The sequence below is a fragment of the Nerophis ophidion genome, linkage group LG12 (genome assembly GCF_033978795.1).
Source record: "Nerophis ophidion isolate RoL-2023_Sa linkage group LG12, RoL_Noph_v1.0, whole genome shotgun sequence".
Classification (NCBI taxonomy): domain Eukaryota; kingdom Metazoa; phylum Chordata; class Actinopteri; order Syngnathiformes; family Syngnathidae; genus Nerophis; species Nerophis ophidion.
In genome coordinates this window covers 25,288,156-25,296,055 of record NC_084622.1, presented here as the reverse complement: position 1 = coordinate 25,296,055, position 7,900 = coordinate 25,288,156, and positions in this window count along the sequence as shown.

Below are 7,900 nucleotides of genomic sequence, written 5' to 3'. Positions count from 1 at the left end.
CAACCCTGTAGGGCATTCACGTGTCTGGATTGATCCAAGTACAAGTAAATGCATATTGCGGGACTTTATTTCATATACAGTAGGAGATATATTGTAATCATAAATTAAAATTTAGAATTAAAAAAAAAAAAAAAAAACGCCAGCCGCCACCAAAACACATCAATGGAATTTGTTTTAATCAGCCCCTTAAGGCATCCATGCAGGGGCTGTGAAATTATACAATTATATCGCTTGATAGAAAAAAAAAAAAAAAACACACACATATATATATATATATATATATATATATATATATATATATATATATATATATATATTACATATTATAGTTGGGGAAATTGTGTTACATGTAAATATAAACAGAATACAATGATTTGCAAATCCTTATCAACCCATATTCAGTTGAATGCATTACAAAAAACAAATATTTAATGTTCAAACTCATAAACTTTGTTTGTTTTTTTGCAAATAATAATTAACTTAGAATTTCATGGCTGCATCATGTGCCAAAGTAGTTGGGAAAGGACATGTTCACCACTGTGTTGCATCACTTTTATTTTAACAACACTCAAAAAATGTTTGGGAACTGAGGAAACTAATTGTTGAAGCTTTGAAAGTGGAATTCTTTCCCGTTCTTGTTTTATGTAGAGCTTCAGTCGTTCAACAGTCCGGGGTCTCCGCTGTCGTATTTTACGCTTCATAATGCGCCACACATTTTCTATGGGAGACAGGTCTGGACTGCAGGCGGGCCAGGAAAGTACCCGCACTCTTTTTTTTACGAAGCCGCGCTGTTGTAACACTTGTCTTGGTGAAATAAGCAGGGGCGTCCATGATAACGTTGCTTGGATGACAACATATGTTGCTCCAAAACCTGTATGGACCTTTCAGCATTAATGGTTCCTTCACAGATGTGTAAATTACCCATGCCTTGGGCACTAATACACCCCAATACCATCACACATGCTGGCTTTTGAATTTTGCGCCTATAACAATCCGAATGGTTATTTTCCTCTTTGTTCTGGAGGACACCACGTCATCTGTTTCCAAATTTAATTTGAAATGTGGACTCGTCAGACCACAGAACACCTTTCCACTTTGCATCAGTCCATCTTAGGTGAGCTTGGGCCCAGCCAAGCCGGAGGCGTTTCAGGGTGTGTTTGTTAAATGGGTTTGGTTTTGCATAATAAAGTTTTAACTTGCACTTACAGATGTAGCGACCAACTGTAGTTACTGGCAGTGGTTTTATGAAGTATTCCTGAGCCCTAGTGGTTATATCCTTTACACACTGATTTCGGTTTTGGATGCAGTACCGCCTGAAGGATCAAAAGTCCGTAATATCATCGCTTACGTGCAGTGATTTCTCCAGATTCTGTTAACTTTTTTTATTTTACGGACAGTAGATGGTAAAATCCCTAAATTCCTTGCATTAGCTCCTTGAAAATTTTTTTTTTTAAAACTGTTCGACAATTTGCTTACAAAGTGGTGACCCTCACCCCATCCTTTTTTGTGAATTACTTAGCATTTTATGAAAGCTGCTTTTATACCCAATCATGGCACCCACCTGTTCGCAATTAGCCTGCACACCTGTGGGATGTTCCATATAAGTGTTTGATGAGCATTCCTCAACTATATCAGTATTTATTGCCACCTTTCCCAACTTCGTTGTCACATGTTGCTGGCATCAAATTCTAAAGTTAATGATTATTTAGAAAAACAATTTTTTTATCAGTTCGAACGTCAAATATGTTGTCTTTGTAGCATATTCAACTGAATATGGGTTGAAAATTATCCGCAAATCATTGCATTCCGTTTATATTTACATCCAGCACAATTTCCCAACTCATATGGAAACGGGGTTTGTATGTTGAAATACATTAAAAAAAACAACTTACCTGCTGGTCGTTCTCCTGGTTCCTGCATTTTGGGGTCACAAATACCGCAGTCATGCAAGTTCCTAACAGTATCTTTCGTTAAAAAAACAAAACAAAACAAAAAAACTTTCATTTTTATACTGTTACAATTTTTTTATCAGTTTGAACATCAAATATGTTGTCTTTGTAGCATATTCAACTGAATATGGGTTGAAAATTCTTCGCAAATCATTGCATTCCGTTTATATTTACATCTAGCACAATTTCCCAACTCATATGGAAACGGGGTTTGTATGTTGAAATACATTTAAAAAAACAGCTTACCTGCTGGTCGTTCTCCTGATTCCTGCATTTTGGGGTCACAAATACCGCAGTCATGCAAGTTCCTAACAGTATCTTTCCTTAAAAAAACAAAACAAAACGAAAAAACGTTCATTTTTATACTGTTACATTTTTATACATGTTAAGAGCTTGCATGGCTGCAGTATTTGTGACCCCAAGATGCAGGAACCAGGAAGACAGAGAGCAGGTAAGAGGATTTTAATGTAATTCAAACAGGAAATATAAGGTCCAAACACAAAGTCAATCCTCCAGCACTGAGGAATAGATGGAAACATGCTGATTGGCGGCCGGTGTGGACCGGCTGCCAATCAACAGCAGCTGAGGGGAAAAACAGCGTTCAGCAGGACACGCAGGAAATAGAACCAAAATAAGAGCACTGACAGGAAATAAACACAAAACAAGGAAGCACAAAGAGAAATGAAGTGAGAGATCGTCATATGGCAAACTCATCACGTCAAACCTGGCTGTAAGTTTGACAGCCCTGTCCTACAGCCTCTGTATTCCCTTGAATGCATCACGGGCAATTATTTAAATCAGACCATAATGTCACCTAACACGGAAGTCGTGACAACAGTTTAAAACCTGAGGTTTTGGGCCACGTAGAAGGCCTATTTCTCTTGTAAGAGCTTCATTCGGAGGTTCCGCTACCATCGTCATACACATGTAACGTCTCTAATTGTTATTCAGGTCTTGATTGGAATGAGTCATCACTCATAAAACACAAGTTTCTGCACGCCTTCCCGACTTGCTGCCCCGACTTCCATGTTCTCTGCAGACCACTGAGCTTTTTGACAGGCCCCAAGTAGAGAACAGGTGCTGAGGGATGCTGCGCTCAAAGGCTCACATCTGTTTCCCACAGGGTTGTGAGGATGGGGGCACCTTTTTTGGAAATTCCAGAAGCACATTCCCTGGCACAGGTGCGACACAGAGTAAAGCTGGCGTGACTGGGAGGAAAGTCGGCAGATAGCCAGTGATTAGCAGTTGGGGAAGCTACGGCTGTCTTATTGGCATGCTAGAGCAGGTAGAGGCGTCTGTCCTGAGACAGCTGTAGAGCAGTAGCCCATAGCACAGCAATCAACTGCCTGCTTCTTTAGAAGAATGCTGATGTGCGGCAATCTGCTGCTTTTTTTTTTTTTTTGCATCCAACTCTTTCCATCTGTCCAATATCACATGTGACAGTATCGGGCCTCTTCCTCGTCACGTCAGGAGTACTGTAGAAAGTGTGTAAACTATATCTAAAAGGAATTCTGACCTTTTGAGAGATGAATGTGTTTGTTGTGACAGGTGTGGGCTGACCTTTATGTCTCCATCGCTCTGTGAATGAGACCTTTAAGCTTCTAAAAATGCGGAGCGCGGCCATCACTCTTCACTCTTGCATGGGGAGGCAATCCTGCTGATTGAAGGAGTAAATATCAGTAAAAGCAACGCTGATATCCAATTTATCACAGTTGTTTCGCAAGGTCTTGTAATATAGTGAGGGATGTTTTGTAGGCATAATTCATCAAGGTAATTCTCTGGACAGAGGGACTCAATTTAATCATCTTCAAAGTGGATAAATGGAACTGATTTAATGCTAATACATTGCAATATAATGAGCTTGTATGCCCTATAACAAGAAAACATCACAAATGAATGAACTACAAGAACAAGTTTGCATCAAATATGGTATTATAAGTTAACAATACCCTTTGGAATTAGATTAATGCACACTATATTGCCAAAAGTATTTGGCCAACTGCCTTGACTCCCATATGACCTTAAGGGTTCAATATGATGTCGGTCCACCTTTTGCAGCTATTACAGCTCTGTGTGTTTGTGGAAATTTTCGACCATTCTTCCAAAAGCACATTGGTGAGGTCACACAATGATGCCTGGCTCTCAGTCTCCGTTCTAATTAATTCCAAAAGTGTTCTATCGGGTTCAGGTCAGGACTCTGTGCAGGCCAGTCAAGTTCATCCACACCAGACTCTGTAATCCATGTCTTAATGGACCTTGCTTTGTGCAATGGTGCACAGTCATGTTGGAAGAGGAAGGGGCCCGCTCCAAACTGTTGCACAAGGCTGGGAGCATGGAATTGTCCAAAATGTTTTGGTATCCTGGAGCATTCAAAGTTCCTTTCACTGGAACTAAGGGGCCAAGCCCAACTCCTGAAAAAAACACCTCACACCATAAATCCAACTTTCACACTCGGCACAATGCAGTCCGAAATGTACCGTTTTCTTGGCAAACCTCCAAACCCAGACTCGTCCATCAGATTTTCAGAGTGATTCATCACTCCAGAGAACGCCTCTCCACTGCTCTAGAGTCCAGTGGAGACGTGCTTTACACCACTGCCTCCGACACTTTGCATTGAACTTGGTGATGTATGCCTTAGATACAGCTGCACGGCCATGGAAACACATTCCATGAAGCTCTCTGCGTACTATACGTTGGTTAATTGGAAGGTCACGTGAAGTTTGGAGCTCTGTAGCAACTGACTGTGCAGAAAGTCAGCAACCTCTTTGCACTATGCGCTTCAGCGTCCGCTGACCTCTCTCTGTCAGTTTACATGGCCTACCACTTTGTGGCTGAGTTGCTGTCGTTCCCAAACTCTTCCATTTTCTTATAGTAAAGCCGACAGTTGACTTTGGAATATTTAGGAGCGAGGAAATTTCACAACTGCACAGGTGACATCATATGCCATTTCCACGCTGGAAATCACTTAGCTCCTGAGAGCGGCCCATTCTTTCACAAATGTTTGTAGAAACAGTCTCCATGCCTAAGTGCTTGATTTTATACACCTGTGGCCGGACCAAGTGATTATGACACCTAACTCTGATCATTTGGATGGGTGGCCAAATACTTTTGGCAATCTAGTGTATCAAGAATCAATTAGCTCCATCTTATCTGTTACTCTAATGAGGCCAAGCGGTATAAAAAATGGATGGATGGATGGATATAAAAAAATCAGAAATGTGTTCTCTATTAAGCCATGTCTATCGATCAGACCTGGGCAAAATTTGACCCATGAAACATGCGGCCCGTTATGATTTTCAATCCGGCCCGCCGGATGTTCTACATCAATTTTTTAAGACCTTCTAACATAAAAACTGTCGCCACTATTACCATATGCATTGCTGTTTTTAAATGACCATAAGTTTTGAACGAAAGAAAGTATTTCAATGGTTGAAATCTGCACTTTTGTGTGTTGCACGAGTTATTACGATATTCTACGTCACAGCAGCTCAGACCAGGAACAAAGCAGAGTGGTTTGTTTTCAGAGCAGCCAGTGTGTCAGAAACCGTTGCGGGAGCCGATTTTTACGTCATAGTATATCATATTGTAGGTGTTTATTACACTTGGACTGCATGTTTTTCCGGTTTTTACATTTGTGTTGTGTTTTGCTTGATTGTAAAAGATACACAACTTTGGAGGAGGTGGTCTGAGAAAAAAAAAGAGGAGCGACATTCATATGTTGTTAAAGGCCTACTGAAATGAGATTTTCTTATTTAAACGGGGATAGCAGGTCCATTCTATGTGTCATACTTGATCATTTCGTGATATTGCCATATTTTTACTGAAAGGATTTAGTAGAGAACACCCATGATAAAGTTCGCAACTTTTGGTGCTGATAAAAAAGCCTCGCCTTTACCCGAAGTCGCAGACGATGATGTCACAAGGGTGAGGGCTCCTCACGTCCTCACATTGTTTTTAATGGGAGCCTCCAGCAGCAAGAGCTATTCAGACCGAGAAAATGACAATTTCCCCATTAATTTGAGCGAGGATGAAAGATTTGTGGATGATGATATTGATAGCGAAGGACAAGAAAAAAAAAATAATAAAATAAAAAGTGACGGCTCCGGGCGGCGGCAGTGTGAGCGTTTCAGATGTAATTATACACATTTACTAAGATAATTCTGGAAGAACTCTTATCTGCTTATTGTTTAAATAGTGTTTTAGTGAGATTGTAAAGACATACCTCGAGGTCGGATGGCTGCGGTGAACACGCAGTGTCTCAGAGAGAAGCCGAGGAGCCAAGCTCACAGCTGCCTTTTAAACAGCTACTGCAGGAGGACGAATAATCCAATGATGTATCCGGTAAGATATATATCACAATTTTCCCATCCAAAAACATGCTGGTTTACGTAAAGAAACATGTTCGCTTGACCCCTCAGTGTTAAAAACAAAGAAACACCGGCTGTGTCTCGGTGCTAAAGACAGCTGCAATACACCACTTTCCACCAACAGCATTGTTCTTTATAGTCCCCATTATTAATTGAATAAATTGCAAAAGATTCAGCAAGACATATGTCCAAATTACTGTGTAATTATCAATCAATCAATCAATGTTTACTTATATAGCCCTAAATCACTAGTGTCTCAAAGGGCTGCACAAACCACTACGACATCCTCGGTAGGCCCACATAAGGGCAAGGAAAACTCACACCCAGTGGGACATCGGTGACAATAATGACCCAGTGGGACGTCGGTGACAATGATGACTATGAGAACCCTGGAGAGGAGGAAAGCAATGGATGTCGAGCGGGTCTAACATGATACTGTGAAAGTTCAATCCATAATGGATCCAACACAGTCGCAAGAGTCCAGTCCAAAGCGGATCCAACACAGCAGCGAGAGTCCCGTTCAGAGCGGAGCCAGCAGGAAACCATCCCAAGCGGAGGCGGATCAGCAGCGCAGAGATGTCCCCAGCCGATACACAGGCAAGCAGTACATGGCCACCGGATCGGACCGGACCCCCTCCACAAGGGAGAGTGGGACATAGAAGAAAAAGAAAAGAAACGGCAGATCAACTGGTCTAAAAAGGGAGTCTATTTAAAGGCTAGAGTATACAAATGAGTTTTAAGGTGAGACTTAAATGCTTCTACTGAGGTGGCATCTCAGAGTACTGGAGCCCGAAATGAAAAAGCTCTATAGCCCGCAGACTTTTTTTGGGCTTTGGGAATCACTAATAAGCCGGAGTCCTTTGAACGCAGATTTCTTGCCGGGACATATGGTACAATACAATCGGCAAGAAATGCTACCTCTGTTTTTGTTGTTTTAACTGATTTGTTAAATACCCTTCACCTATGGTGTATTCTCTGAGAACATCTGTTTTTGTTTGAAATGTTTTGAGGCATTATTTATATTTTCACATTAGAATGGTCCACTAGAGTGAGAAGAGACATTTTAAAGAATGGGCTGTTACCTGTTTTTTGTTTAAATATAATTAACCTGTTTTGAGGCATTATTTTTGTGTATATTATATATACAAGAGGTTATTTTGAATATTTCTACCTCTGTACTTTTTCTAAAACCGCGAAGGTTACATAATATAAATGTGACTTATTTTGTTGTACTGTCAACAGAGGACAAACATGCTTTATTTAAATAAATATATTATTTATAAAGCAAGTTCAAATATCATTGGCAAATTTTCAACTAGTCCCGGCCTTGGCACGCATATATTTGTCCTCTTTTTAGGATTTCAGAATATGGTCAGCCTAATATATCATTTATACAAACATACACCTAGGCCCCCCCAGACACTTTTTTTCTCTCAATGTGGCTTTCAAGTCAAAATATTGTCGGAGTGAATTTTTTTTTTTTATGGATTTACAGTTCAAAGCGAGCTTAGGCAAGATATGTAACATCTCTGTCCTTCATCATACAGTCTATGGAAACCTCTTTAACCATCGGTATCAGTATTT